At 30.3% G+C, this 20,903-nt stretch overlaps 1 protein-coding gene across 1 annotated transcript in view; it reads left to right on the top strand.

Moving 5' to 3' along the window:
• The window catches only part of LOC148279673 (uncharacterized), a gene marked incomplete at its 5' end in the record, with an annotated part of 532,408 nt that overhangs the window by 231,165 nt on the left and 280,340 nt on the right, over positions 1–20,903 (top strand). The window lies entirely within an intron of this gene.

Here is a 20,903-nt window from a genome sequence, read left to right on the forward strand (position 1 = left end):
AGAGACATGTACTTACTGTTATTTCCTATGAACTTTGATTAACTAACTTTTTTAACGAATCAATTAACTAGTTTTTTTTTTTACAAAAAATTTCTACTCTCATGTTAGTTTGATTTGCAAATAAACAGTCCATAATTTAATATAAATACTCTACCTTTATTATTGTTTTAACAAGGAATCTAGCTAAAAAATCATTATTTAAAAAAATATTTCACTACCTAATAAAGGTAAAATATATTTTGTTTGTCTTCGTGGTGAAGTGGTTAATGGTTTGAGTTGCATATACATACTTTACGAAGTTTAGATTTGATTTCCTTTTCCGAGAAGTCTCGGTGAAAAATTACCATATTAAAAATGTTTTCTCACGTTACGTAATGGTATTTCGCTGTCTTTTTAGACTGGCGTGTGAAGCGTACGCCTGAACTGACATGTAACACTTTTAAATTATTAGGTGGAAATACGGCAAAGAAAAACAAAATACGCCTTTTTTTTACAAAATGACTGATTGATTTTTGTCCGACACTCCACGATTTGAGTAAATTGTAAAATATTTTATATTTTTTAAATATTTCATCATCATTCTCCATATATATGTTCGGCATACTAAATGGTATAATCGATGTTCCATCATTACTGGGACAAGTAAAATTCAATATTCTGACTCGTAGATTGAGAAACAATGAAGTACTGTTTATCGATCAGCATAGAACAAACTATGGCCTAAATTTTCCAATGACCCGCCTTTGTCGTATTGTTAACTCAAGACAGGATCTGGACTTTTTTGGTTTAAGTTTACAATGATTTAAACGAGCACTAAATAAATAGTCCAGATCTTGTCTCGATGTCCCTTATGTTTGTCAATGGTTCTTTCTTTTTTTTTTAAATGTTTTAAACTATTATTTTATTGTAATATTTAAACCTTATAAATTGTATACATGGACAATGTCCGTTAATAAATAAATAAATAAATAAATCATCATTTCCTTTAATGGTGCATAAGGTACTGCATTGGTACACCAGACGTAGAATATATTAATAATTTTTAATACAATAAGGTATGATTATCAGTCTTAGGATTTAGGTGCCAGTCCAGGGACTTTAAAATATTCTTGTTTGGAAACATTAAAAAAAAAAATCAAAGCCGAGTCCTTTTTCATGGTAAGCAAACGCACTGGCTAGACCATGAGCCACTAGGCGGACCATAGCCAATACCAACCGTTTACTATAAATAAATAAAAATTTAAAAAACAATCATTGAATTCTAAAAAAGTGCTTATGTCATAACGCAAAGCAGTGATTAAATTATTTCTTACTTTCTTAACAAACAGACAAGAGTATTTTTTTTCTAAGATGTTTGATTATTTGGTAAATTTCGTATGATGAATTGTGTTTTCATAAGCGGCTTTAAATGCTCGTAGGCTTTCTCGCATACAAACGTAATATTATATCATACATGACAATATTTATGCCCGTAGTAGAGAAGATATAATAACCTATGAGATGTTGTGTCACTTCACGTCGGCGTCGTAGGTAGGCACTAGAATCTGCGCACAATATACGGGGCGTATTACACACGCAGCCTTATGCAGGAAGCTCATTTTCTGCTTTCATATCACATAATACTAATACGATAGAAGATAAAACCCGCTGGGATGGAGATGCGGTGTTTTACAGCAGACAAGTTATAATCACGATCCGCTGAACGACGTTATAATAACATCCAGTTTGATGTCTTGTTCCTATTATAAAAAATTCAATAGTGATTGTCATTTATTTTTGATTCGCTAGGAGCATTTTCGTCTCAATGTAGTTCGACCCCATTTTGAACCACTTTTGTTCTTTTTCTTTAAAAGAATATTCTTTCACATTTTAATTTTAGTATCCATGTTATTAGTTTCTTGACAGTTTATTTGAAATTGTCCCATGTAAAAAGTGTAAATTAGTCATAAATAAACAAACTACTTTTAATTCTTGCAAAAATGATTTTAATTGATTTGAAACACGAATTCTCAGTATTTTTTATTTATTTATTTGATTATACATTTACTGTTCAAAGAACCATTTACAATTAAAAGTTCAACAGAAATAAACACAGCAGTCAACAATTCATTATGTTATTCATAATGTGAAATAAAATATAACAATTGAAACTAAACAATTCAGTAAAAAAAAAAAAAAGGTAAAAAGAAACATCAAATCTAAGATGACAAATAAAAGATAGAAAACAACGTGAGAAAATGTTATGTTCTAAATATAAATATAAAATAGCGATGTTGAGAATATTTAAACTTTAAAATAAAGTTGCTAGTATTTAACTAGATAATAATGAAAAAGAAAAATAGTTATGTAATAATACTTTATAAATAAGAAGTTTTTTAGAGCAATATGAAAACTTAAGTTATCTAAAGAACACCTTTATTCTATCAGTTGGATGGAAGAAGTTGTCATTTGGCAATAAATCTACCAACATACAATTTATATTATGCACAACACCTTAAAATAAAGAAATAAACATAAATACGCATCCAAGAAAGAAAAAAAATTATAATATATTCTATATTGAATTAATTACTTTTCCAAAAAATAACGTTGAATATTATTGTAATTTTCCAATTCAACTTTTAAAAATATAACCAATAATTATTAAGAGAAAGCCTCTTATTGCATGGTTTCGATATAATTAATAATAGTATAATATCCAACTATATCGGGCGGGAGTCATCCTCTTGCAAGGCTAAAACAGCTAAATCAAGCCCGTACGGTCCCCGTGTTCATCTGACCACGGATCTCAGGGTCCCGCTGTCGCTGGCTGCGTGCTATCTGGTCGCGGATTTACAGCCCGGGGCTAGAAACCTGAGCAGTAGTCGGATTGGTTGCGGCGGTCGACAAAACAAACAATTTCATGTCTGTTTTGCCCTAACTAAAAAAAAAAGTCTAAATTTGTTGCAACATAGAAGGAAAACATGTTTGAGTAGAAATAGTGGAAGTCTAGGCATTTTCAGGCTTATGAACTTTCATTGGCTGGTTTAAGTGGTCACTTGTTTACTAGAGATGGAAATATGGACAAGGATATTGAAAGGAGGGTTAGTGCCGGTAACAGAGTTAATGGTGCCTTAAAGTCTGTCGTAGCAAATAAGTGTCTATCGCAAGAGGCTAAATTAGCAGTTCATAATAGAGTTCTGGTACCAACCCTAATGTATGGAAGCGAAGCATGGAGTTGGAAAAAAAGGGACGAAAGTAGACTGAATGCTGTTGAAATGCGATCCCTCAGGCGAATGTGCGGAAAAACAATGTATGATAGGTGCCCTAATGTCGAAATTAGAGCAGAATGCAAGGCTGAGTTAAGCATTATCGACAAAATTAAGAAAGGTCTTTTGCGATGGTTCGGTCATGTGGAGCGAATGAATGATGAAAGAACGGCTAAAAAGATTTATGATGCGAATGTGTCTGGTTGTAGAAGTCGAGGAAGGCCGAGAAAGACATGGCATGATCAAGTACAACAAATTCTTGAAAGGGGTCATGTGAAAAGTCGGAATAATCGACGTGCGTGCATGAGAAGATGTATGAATGTGAAGGAAGCAAAGGAAGTGTGCCAGGACAGAGTGGTGTGGCGTTCTATCCTCTCTGCCTACCCCTCTGGGGAAATGGCGTGATGGTTAGTTAGTTAGTTAGTTAGTTGTTAATAGACATACTCAAAATATTGTTGAAAATATTAAGTAATCAAAAAAAATATTCGGACACAGCTTTTTAAAAGAAAAATTTTGTTTTATTTTATTTTACGTTTTTCAAAATACTCAATATGAATAATTTTTACTGTGTACCATAAAATAGAGAGAGTAGGTCAAGCCCTTCTCTCAGCTTTTTTCTAGTTACAAATTTAATTCAGAGGTCCGAAGTTCAAATCCCACTCTACCCCGATTTGATTTTCATTTTCTTATAGTGAGTTTTTGCAATTCCTGTAAAATGGGCAACAAAAATTAAACTATTGGGGTAAATTATAAGAAACCTAATATTTTTTTTATTTAAAAAAAAGTAAAACAAATAGAACCTGATTGATCTGATGACCTGATTGACCTTTAAATTGACAACTGGTGGAAATTGAAATAAAAACCTGTAATCCCAATGTACCTTAATATATATTTGATTTAAGAAAGACATAATCAAATACAATTTTTTTTCAAAAATAAAAATATTAAATTTGGAGAAATAAAAATAATAAAAATATTGTTTAACATCGTACAAGGTATAATGTTCAATAAGAAATGTTACTAGTACGAGTAAAATTTTGACTCAAATATTTTCAAATATTTAAATATGTAATTAAAAAAAGAAAGAAAATTTACAACATAGAGTTGAAGATACATTAAGAATTTAACTGTGTGGAGAAGCATTTCAAATACAATTAAACCATAAAATATTTTTTTTTTATTTCTAAAAAAGAATCAATTCATTAGTTACGTAAACCTTGAAGAAGAAGCTTGTTTATTTTGAAACCGGTCGGTGAAAAATAAAAAAATTGTGGTTAAAAACAAAGTTGTTTTATTTATTTTATTATCATGAATAACCACAAAGTTGGTGCTTCAAATATGAATTTTATACAATGAAACCAATTTACTACACCAACTGCAATACCACAAATATACTCGTATAGCAGGTTTGGAACATAAAAAAATTCCAAAATCAACAGCCACTAAATAATATGCAATGTAAAATACTATATTTAATACTTGACGTGAAGACCAGACGAATTGACCTCGGATGTTCGCGCATTCGACTTCTAATTACGATCTATCTCTTCAAATAACAATTTGTTTTCTAAATCGGTTTTCCAATAGTTTATCTTTTTTTTTTATTAAATAGATAACATGAACGGAAAGGTTAAAAATAAAAGATATTTCTCAAAAATGCATGTTGAATTCTGACATTCGTACACAACAATACGGCACTTTCAAACGATGCGACGATATAAATATTTTGAGTAGAATTGTTTTAAATTATCGAGAATGCCTAAAATAGTAATGCGTCATTCGTCAGATGTAGTTTTGCAAATCCAAGAGTAATTTTCCTGTCCAGGTATCATGTATTACATGGAGTCTCATTTCACGCGGGTGCCGTATTGTTTGACTCGTGGAACAGATTCTTTTACGTGAATATTGGGGTTCATTCAGCAGTTCTAATGAATCTAAGTAGGTTTATCTGTTGTAGTTATATTATGTATAATGGAAAAAAAGGCCAAGATCTGCCGGAAGATGTATACGGTTCCCAGAAAAAACATCAAAAACTTGTAGGTAGGAAATATAAAAGGTTGGTAAAGCAATGAAAGAGAACCTGAAAAGAAGCTCATTGTGAGTGAAAATGTGCGCATACAATACAAAAAAAAAATAATTTATATTCTCTTAGACAGTCAGGCTGCTAAAAAAGAACTAAACTCGGTCGAGATCAATTCTAAATTAGCCCTGGAGTGCCTATGGGCGCTTAATTGTGTAGGTAAGTGTAAAAGAGTGACATTAATTTGGGTACCTGGTCATTCAAACATTGACAGTAAAGAGGCAGCTGATGAATTGGCAAGTCTACCAGCAACCCTACTGTGGGTTGCCTAAATATGCTCCTCGTAATGAGTTTAGGTCATGGGTCAGGTAAAAAGTACCCGGTCCGCACCATATGAAGGAACTGATAAAAGTGTACTCCGAAAGTTTTGCTTTTGACCTACTAGAGCTCAGCCAAAATCAAGTGAGAGTTACCACTTGAGTCCTTACAGGGCACTGTAGATTGAACAAACACCTTGCTATAATGCACCTTTCTAAAACTTCTAGATGTAGATTCTGCAGTGCAGATGAGGAAACATCTATTTACATTCTATGTGAATGTGATGCTTTACATTATAAAATGAGCCTCATCCTCGGAGGACCACTGGTTAAATCCGATGATGTTAAAGAGCTCGCCCCCTACCTAGTATCCTAATAATATACCTCGGAGGGGGAGATTTAGCAAAATGCAAACTCTCGCCACACAGTAGCCGAATTTTTAACAGACCTGGGCTTGTAGTGCAAAAACTATTCACGAGGACCAATTACAATATATTATTACAGGTAATGGTGACTTAAGGAACTTTTATAGCACTGACCTCCATCACTGAGAATCAGAATAATGCTTATCACATTGAATACCACATTAAATAGGCGTGGACTGTTATTTAACCAACCGAGATTTTAACAGGGATGAAACATTTCTGTTAGAAAACATGGATTATCTTTCATTGACGCTAATCAAACACTCCATAATATTCACCGTTGTGCCCATGTTTTTAAATTCATTTCACTTAGAATGAACGAAAGTAACACTTGTATGTACGTATTTATTTATCAAATTAAGTTTTTAAATGGTGCACTTTAGCGGGCTTATTTCTTAAAGACACATTTTTCAGCCGACTAAAAACAAACCGGTATATATATTTTATACATAATTATATTTGTTTGTATATAGACGTACTTATTTATTTTTGAAGTACAACTGTTTTTCGGTGAGCCAATGAGCTTGTTAATAATAACATATTGATAAAAATTCTTCTTTTAGGTATTCATTATATAATGAGTAATGTGGGATCAGGTAATAAGTTCGGAAGAAGACAGGAAGAGGATTCAATAAAGAAAAATGTATTTTTCTAAAATAAATAAAGTCAGGGTTCTTAGGATATACATAAAATAATGATTCGGACGTTTCTTAAAATGTTCAAGGAATGTGCATTTTTACATGAAGACGTAACTCATTTTAAAGTTTGTCACCTTGAACCAAAAAGGAATTTTTCAAGAATGATGTGGTATGCCGAGGAATGGAATTTGTTCTCTTCTGGGTAATAGACCATGATCAGAAAGGTAAATGAAATTCTTTTGAAAATATTTTTGTGGGCAAGGGTTGTGATAAATGTTGAAGAACTGAGAGGGATTGAACGCTTATGCACTAAATATAACGAAACCACTTGAGTTTGGTGCGAAAGGGTAATATATGTTCAATTTTTTTTTGAGATTAAAAAAAGTACAAGACGTAACCGTTTATATTATTTATCGTAACTGTGAAACTGGTATCGCGGGTTCGATTCCCGCCGACTGCAAGAAAAAATCCAAGAAAGATTATTCCTCAATTAATCTGAGTGTTGTGGCGTATTACTCATAAACTTATTTCATTTCGTTTCTTTCCTACTTGCTGACAAGTCTCTAAAATAGAGGCTTAGCGGGTTATTCCTTTAATAAAAAAAAATGTATTAAGTGATAAAACATAAACTTTGAATCACCACGACAAACAAATTGTTTCTATCTCGGAACGGGTATACCTACGCAGATAGAAACAAAAGGTACATGTAAAAAGACAAAATAATGATATCGATATATTGTTAATTTTAGGTTAAAAATAAAAAATAAAAATGTTAATTTTGTACCTCTTCTGCCAAAGTGTATTTACTTCATAGCAATTAAAGATTTTTATATTTAAAACAATTAAACAATGTTTAAGTATGTCCAAATGCTTGCAAAGTGGCTGGATTTCCTCCCTAGGGAGTTATTTACATCAAAATGTATTTCAACAGAGAGGGAAAACATTATTGAGAATGAGATATGGACGTCTAGGCCAACGGATGGAAGAGTTGAGCAAATGTAGATGTTGAAACATGAGCAGAACGGTGAATGTTACACAGTGTGTAAAGTGGCCACTTAAACCAGTCAATGACAGGTCGTAAGCCCAAGCGTCCATATTCCTTTCTCAATAATGTTTTCCCTCTCTGCTGAAACAAATTTTAATATTAAACAATTTAAATGTATTTTACACAAAGCTATTCAATGAATTTCTGAATAACTATCATCCACAAAACGTGTAAGTATGTAGATACTTTAACTTGCACTAGAGTCAAATTCTTTCAGCCTACTGAGTTTCAGCGTCAGTTTTAGAATATGAATATGTATGCTTTTAATGAAGGAATGCAGTTAGAGAAGGTAGGTTCTATCTTAAAGTACAAATGTTCTGGAGCTAAAGTTACCACACCAGTTTACACGCAAAGTCAGGCCCTTAACTTTACTTTGAATCCATGCTGTAGAATGTTAAACGTGAAATTGTTGAAGCTCGTAATTAAAGAAACGTCTCAATAATTTGAATGAAATATCACTGTTGAAATTTTTGACAGGTTCGTGCAAACAAAGCAGACTCGCGTGATTAATTTATCGGATATCAATGCAGATATCGAAGTCCATAGGTTATTTCGCTAAGTGGAGTGTCTCTACAACTGCAAATGTTACGGAATAGCGTCAATTACTGAATAATTATATGAAACAAGTTAAACATTTCAAAATACTGTGTTATTAAAGCAAATTTGCAAAGAAATGTTTTATTACTTGCCATTCCAATTAGTTTGCAATTATTGCATGTATAATCACACTACTTATAAACCAATAAATTTTGTGCTTTTTAAAATCAATAATCTGAATTTTAAATATAAACTAGCGGACCGACAAACGTTGTCCTGCCCGAACGTTGGTTTGCCTGCTATTATCTTGGAAAAATACTTTTCATTAATAAGTAGGTACCTAGGTTATTGTTTGTGATTAAATTCAAAAATTAAAAATGTATGATATTCCAATTTTGCATTTAAGTTCCAAAACATCAAATAATTTTTTTTTTTAATATGGCATTCTTTTTGCAAACGTCAAACTCCAGTCGTCTCACTAACAAAGGGGTGTACTTACGTAGGATTACAATTTCTAAAAATGATAACCAAAAATCCAATAAAAAGAAAAAAATGGGTAGAAATGATAAAAAATTTAAAGAAAGAATCTGATTGAAATCCAAAACAAATGCTGTTTGTAAACATTTAAAAACAAACTTGTTTTATGCACAAAAAAACATTTTTTTTTCATTTTTTTTGCAAATATATTCTCCTCAAATGCAACCCTAGTAGATGGATGAATAAAATATTTATGCTCCCAACTTATTTTTTTCATATTCGATTGAATATTTTAATATCTACGAACACGCATAGCGCAAAGATCTATATTTCTCTGAAAACCGCACGTTAATCGGTTAAGCCGTTTAGGAGGAGTACGGTGACATCACACGTACAGAGGAATTATAATTATAAAGATAAAATAAAATAAAAACATGTGTGTAATTTTCTATCAATTATCATATCTACTTTAATTACTTATAGTAATTAAAAATGAATCGTCAGTTTTTGAAAATGTTTAAATCACTAAAGGCCGACAAGTAGATTCAAAACCTAAAAAGTTAAATCGTGCGCTGTGTAAAATTTATTTTAAAATATAAAATGGAAATAAAGTGTAATCGATTAATGAATTTTTTAACAACGCACCAAAAACATTAAAGAAACGGATTTGTAGACGAGTAAAATGAATGGCTTTGTTATTTACGTAACTGTAAACAAAACATTTATCCTTTCGCTAAAATGCTTTTCAAAATTTCTTTCCGAATAATTTTCCAATTATGGAACTTCGCTGAGTTGAATTATTCATTCGGTTGTAGAGGTTTGCATTTTTTAAGAGCCTTATGTGAGTATGGTACATTTTTATCTACAACAAAAGACATCACGCCTTTGTTCTTAGTTCACAAAACTTTCTGACACTGCGCGTATTGAATTTAGAAAAATAGAGCATTGGACGTCAATGCCAATGTTCGTTTGAGCAGAAAATGCATTTGGTTGCTTCCATTTGAATACGGCTTTGTTTTTAGGTGCTAGTTTTATGTCGTGTTAGAAATGGAAATTTGAATATCTAAATGTGTCTGACTCCATCTTGTTGGCAAATTTCATAAAGCATTTTTGACTTATTTGCATAAATTTTAGCAATCTGGAGTTCACGAATACATTAGTTAAATAATTACTTTACTTCTGCAGTGGTCCTTTTGTCTTGTTTAAAATTAATCATTGCAACTAATAAGGAACTTTTACTCTCGTAAAAAAACTAAATCATTAGAATCATCAGAATTTAGCATGCTCACTCAAAAACACAAATAAAATTCATTCAAAAAAATACATTGAAATTATTTGAACACAAAAATTTTAACTTTATTACCCAAATGTGATAATTTTTTTTGAAATCCATTATCTATTATTTTGATACCACTCAGGTTTCTTTAAAAGATTTAATGTTTTTAAAGCCCACTGTACTTTTTATTTCTGATGTCACTTTTGCCTCGTTGTTCTATAAAATTCATGCTTTTTTCCAACTATAGTCAAACGGGCTTTTGTGAGTGGTTAACTTATTTGTGAATGATAACGACATTGAAACGTGTATTTAAAATGAATTTAATTTTATTGCTATTGATACGTTGGTTTGCATACATTTTAGAGAAACAAAAAAATAACTTTAATGAAAACTGAAAATGAAAACTATATACTGAATTTTTTATATTGATTTTTCAATTTTAGGTAGCATTATATTTTTAATTATATCCAAAATGTTTGTAAAATTTAGAATATAAAAGATTGAGAAAATCAGCAAATAACAGGTGATAAGCCCTTTGTAAATGCCTAGACTTCCATATTTCCTTCTTAAAAATATTTTTGCTTTCTGTTGCAATAAATGTCATCACCAAACATCATCGCTTTGGGTTTCTCATAAGCAATTTATTAATTATTTATTAATTTAATTTTTTCAATTTAAATTCTTCACACACTAAAGTATTTTGGATTATTAGGCTGTACCCGTGTTAAGCCATAATAATTAACAACAAAAACGTAAAGCATAATAAAATAAAATTAATGATAATTGCTTATTATACAATATTTACCTGTCCGTTTCTGTGACTTAACTGACATTGCAAATTGCACTTAATTAATATCTCGGGAACTACTATGAATATCTTCATATTTTTTTTTGTAATTTTCATGTAAGCCCTAACACATGAAAAAAATATATCTCTAATAGATAGATAATTTTAAAGAAATAGTTTGTCCATCAGAATCTTCAAATACGACAGAATATCGAATACCCTGAGAAAAATAAAACATATTTATTTGAGAGAAAGAGATGTAATCTAATTAGATTACTAAGCAAGCCATACATAATTTTAAAAATATGAACAGAGACAATGGTTTCCAGATGACTATTCCTTGACCTAAGGCGATCATTTTTTAACGTAAGGCTATCAAATGTTAACCTAAGGTAACCTCTGTTTACCACTGAGTGACTTGAGCACCCGTCTTATGGCAAAACGGTAAACCTCAAAAAAGTTTTAACTGAGATAATTGCCTTTAAATGTTTTATAGCATTTAAATTAGAACTTTTCTATGGTTAAACAAAATTGCCAATGGGCTAGGAAGCCTTTTAAAAAATAATTTTAAATCATATATTATAGATCTTAGAGAGTATAATATTTTGAGTCGTATTGCGGCAAAAATATGCATCTATCTTCTTCTTCTATTCCACATCCACTCCTAAGTCGAGTATGTGAAAGTAACTAGTTGCCTCCTAGGGACCCTATCATCGGCCAGCATTTTAGCCTCCTCCAACGTCAATTCAGCGCCTCTTAGTTCCGCCGAACAAAGTCGAAAGATCGTCATCGACGGCCATTCAGGACGGTGTGAGCCATCTATAGATGTCACGTTTTTCCATCAGTTTGGCCAGAGAGTTTTTTTATAAAATATGTTAAAGGTTAAAATAAAAATGACAATCTAAACATGAGAAATACCATTAAAATTTTGCATTGTTTTTGAAAATTAATAGATAATTAAATTCCTGGATACCTATATTAAATGCAATCTACTTTTATGTTAAAAAATATTTGAATCCTTACAATTGCATGCACGCAATATGGGATGCCTTAGACAAAAGTATAATAAGTGGCGTGTTGCGGGAACTGATAAATAGGTATCTTCTGAAAGTAATCTGCTTTGCGTGTAGGTTAAGCCGAGTTCAAGAGTCGCCATCTTGTCAACATATTCTATATCTCTATAAATTACTTTGACGGTTGTTGTTTCTCAACCTATGATAGATTTCAGGAAGTTATAAGGTAGTTATGGCTTTTGGCTCAACGCCTAGAGGAAATTCAGTCTTGACACATGCATTGAATCGAAATATGGAGCACTTAGAATTAAAATAAAAGATTAGTAAATGACGTTAAATTGAGTTAGATGGATGAATTAAAAATCAATGATAACTTTACGAATGATGGAATCCGTATAGAGCTGCATGTGTTTTATCATATCTGCGTTATGTGTTTACCCCTACAGAGAATTGACGCAAATTAGTAAATTCAGTCAATCAATCAAATGCGAGTATCTCTATCGTCTGTTCAAGGAAGGTAAGGATATCATATCGACGTTTCAGGTGCTGGTCTAAAGACAATGAATTAGACCCATTGTTAAAATCAATATTCCAGCAAACTGAACCACAAGCATGGTATACAACGTAGAATTCAAAAGCTTCAATCCTTCATCCACCCGCACATAGACGTAAATTAGTACATTGGTAATAGTAGTAACATAAAATCATTTTCATTTAACAAAACCGATTTTATTTTTCATTTATTATAAGAATGTATTTCTAAATTTTAGACAGGAAACTTTATTACATACGGTAGTACCTAATAACTCTGTTTATCCGAACTCCAGTCATCCGGATTGCCAAACATTCAAATCGTCATCAGAAAATAAAAAATAAGGAAGATGTTTTAAATTTTAATTTAATTGTGCAATAAAACAACCTAGAACGGATACAGAAGAAATTTATAAATTTAATAAATTACAAATTTTATTATACACCAAATACAATTTAAACTCTGGAGTATAGAAGAGTGATTGCAGATCAATTATTCCAGTTTAAACTAGTTAACAACGTCATAGACTGCTCTTTACTCACAAGTTCTTTAGAATATCTTGAATCCAACAGAACAAGACTCCATACTACATTCAATTTGCGAATACCTAGGACTAACTCAAGGAAAAACGATTTTTTCTTTAGAGCATGTCATTATGATAATACTTTTCTCTCCGGTCACGCAGACATTTTTTATCTATTCCATATGAAATGTGGAAGATTCCTTATAGAAAGTACGCTTGTTTAGTTTTAGATGTCAGTAATTATATATGTATGTTCATTATTTTATTTTGTACCTTTTACATTATTTTTGTAAAACTGTATTTTTTTTCTTATTCTTAACATTTAAAAAAAAATATTTGCTTTATTTTTATGACTGTGTATGTATTCATATATTTTATTTTAATTGCAACTTCTAAGTACCTAATATTTCTCAATTTTGAAATGAATTTTATTTTAATACCTACAATGTACTTAATCAATAGCTTACACAACTTTAAAAAAAAAAATATTTACCGTTTTAACAATTTTATTTCATAAACATTCTTATTTTCTGTATGCAATATATGTAGAAACAGTTGTTTTTTCTCAAATAAATAAATGAAATAAATAAAATAACTTTGCAAGATATATTTAACAAATCGCTGTTTTATTTAAGAAAAAATTAAATCTGCCATTCATAAATCCTGGTAATTGGAGTTTCAGTGTATTTTTTAAAAAAATTGCTTAAAAAAAACTACCTTAACTATTGCGGTTGAACAAAATTATATAACAGGTATACTTTGAATAGTTCACTGACAATAAACTTAAAATTAAATTAAAATAACGCCGATATACATAAATTATAACGATTTGAATATATTTTTTAAGAACCTACTTATTTGCAGAGAGCGTAACAAAACTCTAAAATCACAAACCATATTTATATTTAACATATATGTATACATTGGTACACATATTATTTATATTTTTTATCTATTTTATTACTTTATATTTATTTTTTAATATATATTATACTACATTATTTATGTTAAAGTAACATGTATTTTTGTCACATATATATACTTTATATTTGTATAATAACGATGTTTAATTTTTTACATTAGATTAAGGCATTTATGATTAAGTAGTTTTAGTTTTTTTTTGTTTTGTTATTGTTATATTAGTAAAAAACTACTTATGCTCAAAAAGATAAAAAATCTCCATCTTAGAACAGGCTGAGCCATGTTAGATTAAGACTATTATAAACAGAGAACACTCTGTTTTCATTTTCTATTCATTAGTTTTCATTTGTTTCTATTCACTAATTTTTATGCAATAAATTTATAAAATAAAAAAAATAAAAATAATACATTATGTTTTTAACGAAAAAACCCATCTAGATATTTTTAGAAGCCATAGAATTCACGATTCATTTAGTTTCCATATTTCCCATGTCAGTATTACAGTCAATGGATTTACGTTTCTTAAAGAGGAAGGAAATTTTATCAAAAATATATTATATTGGGCGACAATGTTTATGTAAGAATTATTGGACCAAACTCAGGCTTCTGTCGGTTCGGTAAATTGGCTGCTGGCCCATATGTTACAAATCCCATTCAAGCAAGTGTGTTTTATTATTTTTGTGGCATTATTCTTGGATGAGTAATAATCTTGGTTGTTGGTTGCCAGCTCAAGAATATATGATCGAAAAATATATTTCAATGTTAAATTTATTAAAGCCGTAAGAAACTTTTGATGTGTTTGTAGTATGACCATGAATGATTCAATTTATTATACATACACCTTTAGATTACCATTTTACCTGAAGCATTTAAGTTTGCGGGGATGTATATAAACTTTGAGTAATCTAACTTGACCACGGTGGAATCAGCCCCTAAATTATAAGATATTGAAAACAAACCCTTCTAGCCGATTGATAACACCACAAGTCATACTTAAAGCATAATTATTTTTGAATAATTAAAGGATTGTGAGTATATTTTCAAATGGAAGTATTACTTTTCAATTTTTTTGCAACAGACAGGAACAACATTTTTGAGAAGGTTATTTATTTATTAATTTTACAGAAACAAACAATCGACAATGATAAAATAACATAAAAAAGATACGGTTTAAAGAAAGACTAGCAAAGTTTCTAAATAAAAATCATACATATTAAATTGTGATACAGCAAAATATGGTAATCTAGGCATTTACGGAGCTTATGATCTGTCATTGGCTGGTTTAAATAGCCAATTTACATACATTGTAACATTTACCATTCTATCTACGTTTAAACATCCACATTTCCCAAAATCTTTATTATGTTTATGAGATTCTTCCAGCTGAACCGTTAATACCGAAAATATTTTTTCGAAGAAAATATGAAAAACTAGGAATTTACAGGGCTTGTGACCTGTTATCAGCTGGTTTAAATTACCTTCTCAAAAATGATTTTCCTCTCAGTTGGAACAAATTCAAACCTAAATAGCTCCCAAGAAGAAAGTCTAGCCTATCTAGAAACATTTGGACATGCTCAAAACATTATTGATATTATTTTTCAATTCAAATAATAAATATTCTGCTTTTGTTTATTTATAAATTTTTCAAGATAAATAAAAAAACGCAGCTTTTTAAACCATTTGTTTTTTCAAACATATGTTGTACAATGTCTGTTAATTTTTTTGTCGAGTCTTGTTGCAAGCACTTAAGTATACACGTTATTTCCATACTAGTTACACTTTAACTTGTTGCCTAGTTGATTACGCTACATTTACTTTGTTGGATTTATTTGCTGCATACAGGAACCTGGTTAAGATGTTGCATTTCTTACTGTAAGTAGTTACCACATTTTTGTCCCCGGCCCAACATGTTCAATATTCAAAATTATTCAAATACATATAACAAAAGAACAATCGTTTATATAACTAAACTCTCAGTATTTATGTGCCCATATAATTTTCACTTCTCACCGCGATCGCGAATCAGTTACTTTTGCAATTAATAATTCATGTAATCCACTGTGTCGTGTACAAAGAATAATCAAGAAATCACGTCAAGTCCCCTGCTTCATGACCGCAGGATCTGATCTGGTCTTAACTGCCCAAAACAAGTTCCAAACAATAAGGTACTAGAACCCCAGTGCAAGGTAGGAATTGTATTCATTATTTTAGGGTTCAGTGGCAAAGCATAAAGATAACATATTCCGCGAACCAGACAATTACGAGCGTTTATCTGCCAACGGGCAAGTGGCGCGATAACTATTAGTTACAGTACGATAGGTAATAGGATCGATTGACGTTGTCTGAACAAAGTATACCTTAAATGATTATTTCACTTTTTTTTTTGCACTGCGATTTTTCATGGTCCCTAAACTGGCACTAAAAAACTCAAACTATCTTCCCTTTATGTAACAAATAAATACTTTTGACACGCCGCGATTTTTATACCAATGAAGTGTCCAATGTACGGATAAGGGAATGATGCTTGCAATATTGTCAATAAATATTTTATCATCTTTATTGTTTTTTTGAAACTGTACCTAATCTTAAACTTCACAAATCTTGTACTTGTTCACCATGATTATTAATAACGCTGAAACAATTAGACAAGTGCGTCAGTGCATAGTTATTAATAAAATCACCATAATCACTGTATGTACCTTTATCTGAACATGATATATGATGATGCAAAGGGTACTGTTTTGGTACACTAAATATTAGAGCATTTATTTGAGAACAAACAACCCTGAATTTATAATATAATATATTTTTACTTTGATGAACGTGAGTCTATTTTTTTCTACAAGAATTTACATTTTATTATTTTGTCAAAATAAAGAATAAAAACAAAATGTTTATCCATTTCAACCCATAATTTGTCGCAAATATAAGCAAAAAAAGAATAAATAACAAAATAAACAATATTTCCTTGAGTCCACTCCTGTCAAGTTTCAAAGAAGGTATCCATCTCACATTACGCTTCCCATCCTTACAAGATTATTAGCTCCGTACGCAGCATAATATTTAGTAAACATTGAAAAAATATATTTGGAAAGAATACAGAAGTTAATTATACCTTGACAAAGAAGCTTGTATAGCTTTGAAACCGGTCGGTAGAAAAAAAAAGTGCTTAAAAACAAAGTAGTTTTTATTATATTGAATTCTCGTATAGTTAATGCTTAAAATATATATTTTTTAATTTATTAAAGTATCGTTTATTTTTCTAAAATAATATTGTATCTGTCTCTAGACAAGTTTTTTTAATTTATTTTTCTTCCCCTGTAATCGAAATTATATGTAACTTTGTCGTAAAACGTTGTAAAAGTCGCGTGAGGATTTTGCTTGCGCGCGCGCGCGCATTCGTGTAACTTTTTTAGGTGCGAATTTTAAAGGGTTTATGACTAGATAATACAAAAATCTTTGTGAAATAATAAACAAATCCCAGTTAAGTTTAATTTCTGTGAAACATAAACACTGCCTTCATGATAAATTCACAACACATACTAAACTTAAATATCTACCCGATTGCGTAGGCGTACCTTGTTTAAATTACTTTATCATAATATGTTTATGTAATAAATTTAAGATTCATATAGAACGTAAATCGGAATAATTTTAAACAGTGGTTTAGAAATTCGTGTTCAAAACTTTGAGTTCAAATAACAATGATGAAATAATTAGAAAAAACAAAGGAACAAAGTTTACAAATATAAAATGTAAATTGAGCCATTGAATTACTCATAAAACCCAAATTTTTATGTATAATGTTATAAAACATGTCAGAATAAAGTAAGTATGGAACCAAATAACGTGCGCTTATATTTATTTATACATAGTGTTCTTTAAACCTCATCACATCCGAAACCACGAACAGTATGGGCAAGAAGACATATAAGCATATTTAAAAAAATATTTAGAACGAAGAATTTTTTTTAAAGATAATATATTTAAAAAAATGGTTGCTTACTTCTGCAGGGGAGAAGCGAGGAGGGTGCGGAGGCGCGGTTAACGGTGTATAAGACTCCCCCTCCCCCCTTCTCGTTTTTTACTGCAGAAGTAAGAACCATTTGTTTTTTTTAATATTTATTTTTGTAAATTTTATTCGTTCTAAATATGTATTTTAATGTGCCAATGTGTCTTTTTGCTCATGCTGATCATCGTGGTTTCAGATGTGACAGGGTTAAAAGAACACCCTGTTTAATATATTGAGTTTTTCTACTGAACTTTATTGGTGAAACTGCAATTAAAGACCTAATCCGCATCCAATAATGTAAAGGGCCCTACATTTGTATTTTGATTGCAGCGTATCTGAATATAAAAAAATACATCAAAAGTAAGGAAATCAGTCTTTCGCTTCAGGCGCCGGTTCAGGAACCATGAAATATTGCATTGTAAAACCACCTTAAAAACCAATATTTTTTGTCTGCTCTGCCAGAAATCGAACCAAGGACCTCAAGCGTGGTAGGCGAATACGCTAACCACTGCAATACGAGGCGGACTTATCTCCACTCGATTTGTTATAAGTTTTTTTCCTGAGACTAGCCGTCGAGTTGGAAACACTTATCTAGGTTTTTGGTTCTCTTTCACAAACAAAACTCGGCCCGGACACAGAAAAAACACAAACAAATAAATGCGTATTGTTGTTATTTCTCTCAAAGGTCAAGAAACAAAAATCACTGGATTGTGTATGGCATAAATGAGTGAATAAATTGAGACATGTCATGCTTTTGGCGCGGAATGTTTATTTTTTATTGGGATTAGATAGACATTTTCTGAAAAAGCGTTTTACCTTTGCTGAAAATTGGACGCCCAAAACTTGACGTTAAGTCAGTGGAAATCCGACATTTTCAATTAACTATCTATTTATGTTTTAAAATCTATTGCGTTTGTTTAAGAAATATTTTATTTTAAGAAAAAGCAGCTAAAAAAGACGAAGGGATTAAATATATTACAAAAAACAATCCGAATTTTTGGTGTATTGTTACGTGTTTCAAATATTAACGATGTACTTAATTAGTTCGAATTTATTTTACCTTCTTTAAACAATTAATTCGACTGAATATTTAATAAGCCAATTATTTTATAACTTTTTTTATCACACAAAAAACCAAAGTATGTTTAGGTGCACGTGTTATATGTAGAGCTTAAATAATTAGGTTATACTTTTTGAGTAATTATCTAACAATATTTTATTGTTTTGAAATCAATTCGAATAAAAATTGAAACTCATAACATTATTCCGCATTACAAAAATATTTATTTTAATACCTTATTTCACAAATATGCCCAAAGGGAATATTATTTATATATATATATATATAAATAATAATAAAGATAAATACAAACAATGAGAAGAAAACAAGAATATAAATTTTTTTAAAGATGTCTAGGAACCAAAAAAACATGCTGTGAAGAAATTAAAAATAAAACTTGACCTATCAAAAAATATGAAACAAATTTTTAGTTGTGTACAAAACGAAACAATATTTAAAAAAAGGAGATTCAGTGAAAAAAAGGCGTCATTGCAATGTTTAAATAAAAATAATAAAATTTAAACAGAAAATTAAAAATGAAATAAATGAAGGTAATACGTCTAAAAGTCAGATAGCTTTCATATCAACTTTATTTAGCTTTAAACAATGTATTTAATAATGTTATTAGAATAAAGACTGTATTTTTAATTTGCTAGAATAAAAACACCGTCCTTCAGTTTGGAAATCTTAAGTTTATCATAGGACTTAACAACTTTAACTTGCTTTTTTAATAATTACAGTGGTATAAATATAGTACAATAAAATGGCCGCTAAGTTTGCTGAAGCCAATATTAAAATCATGGATTTTTAGTCTGTTGACAAATTTGTCGAGAGAGGCCGGAACGCCATTTGCGCTTCTATTTATGACATTTTAATGTACTCCGAACAAAGGCGCATATTCAGTGTTACCAATACAACAACACTTGTGTAATAATAAATTACTTCTTAAATAGTCTTAATAAAAATTCTACCAAATGTTTGAAAATGAACAGTAATTATTTTATTTAAAAGGTCTTTATTACGGGTAAATTTGTTGGCTTAAGAATGTAAACATTGTAAATGCAGAATAAGCGATTGAAATAATTACAATTCGAAATAAATATGAAATATCTAAGTGTGCTAAGTTTGTAACCGTTCTTAAATATAAAATAACACGGTACATTGTTACAAAGGTGTATTTCTTGTCTCATAGGTAGTGATTACTTAATAAACTGTTACATTTACTATTCTGAATATATTTAGTCGATTCATTACTACAAAGTTTTTGTGACGTCTTCATAAATACAATATTTTTTAAGCGATCACTTTAAAAAAATCCAATGGTTCGTAATTTCGATGCTCAAAATGTATTTAACAATTATTAAAACTGTATAAACTATATGTCGGCCTCGTGGTGTAATGATCAACGCGGTTGGCTACCAAGCTAGAGGTCTCGAGTTCAATTACCGACATGGTTGACATAAAATGTTTATTTAAAATGTTTTTTTTACACAAGAATATTTTATAGTCCCTGGACTGGTATCTGAAACGTAAGACTGATCATCTTACCCCCATGTAAAAAAAATATCAAGATACGCTACTATTGGTGTAACAATGCAGTGCCCTATGCACCATTAGGTGCAAAACAGAAATAATGATGATGATGAAAACTGTAAACTGAACATATTACAACAGATATGGAGAACATTTAAGAAAATGGAATAAAGAAGTCAGACATCTACAGGACTTACGACCTGATACGATTGGGCGGTTTAAGTTTCCACAGAACACACTGTGTAACATTCACTATCTATATTATTTTCATCGTAAAGTGTTATTTTTTTATTTTCAATATATTTATTTTTGTTGATCTTTGCTTTTAATTTTTGTATAAAATTGTAAGATTCAATATGTCTATGTATTTATAATTTTCTCAAACTGAACGGTTTGGGTGGGTAGGAAGAAATTGCCTAAAAGCAATATGCCCGCCCTTATATGTATATATATTGTATATGTATATAAAGCGTCAAATAAAAAAAGTTTTGGGCATATTCAAAATACTCGTGGTTAGAACAACTGTTCAGTAATTGAAT

The sequence above is a fragment of the Micrasema longulum genome, unplaced genomic scaffold (genome assembly GCF_059751315.1).
Source record: "Micrasema longulum isolate JH-2025_06_02 unplaced genomic scaffold, ASM5975131v1 h1tg000682l, whole genome shotgun sequence".
In the NCBI taxonomy this organism is placed as follows: Eukaryota; Metazoa; Arthropoda; class Insecta; order Trichoptera; family Brachycentridae; genus Micrasema; species Micrasema longulum.